Genomic DNA, 468 nt, shown 5'->3' on the forward strand with positions numbered 1-468 from the left:
CTTTCCCCCCTTTTTTCTTTCTTTTTCCTTTTCCCCCTTTTCCCCTTTTTTTCCTTTTTCCCCCTTTTTTCCCTTTTTTCCCCTTTCTTTTTTTTCCTTTTCCCCCCTTTTTTCCCTTTCTTTTTTCTTTTTTCCCCTTTTTCCCCCTTTTTTTCCTTTTTCCCCTTTCTTTTTTTCTTCCCCCCCTTTTTCCTTTTTTCCCCCTTTTTCCCTTTCTTTTTTCCTTTTTCCCCCTTTTTTCCCCTTTCTTTTTTCTTTTTTCCCCTTTTTTCCCTTTCATTTTTTTCCTCTTTTTTCCCTTTCTTTTTTTTTCTTTTTCCCCCATTTTTTTCCTTTTTCCCCCTTTTTTCCCTTTCTTTTTTTTCCCTTTTCCCCCTTTTTTCCCTTTCTTTTTTTTTTTACCTTTTCCCCCCCTTTTTTTTCCTTTTTCCCCCACTTTTTTTTTTCTTTTTTTTTTTTTTCTTTTCC

The sequence above is a fragment of the Pterocles gutturalis genome, unplaced genomic scaffold (assembly GCF_000699245.1).
Source record: "Pterocles gutturalis isolate BGI_N339 unplaced genomic scaffold, ASM69924v1 scaffold2481, whole genome shotgun sequence".
Classification (NCBI taxonomy): Eukaryota; Metazoa; Chordata; class Aves; order Pterocliformes; family Pteroclidae; genus Pterocles; species Pterocles gutturalis.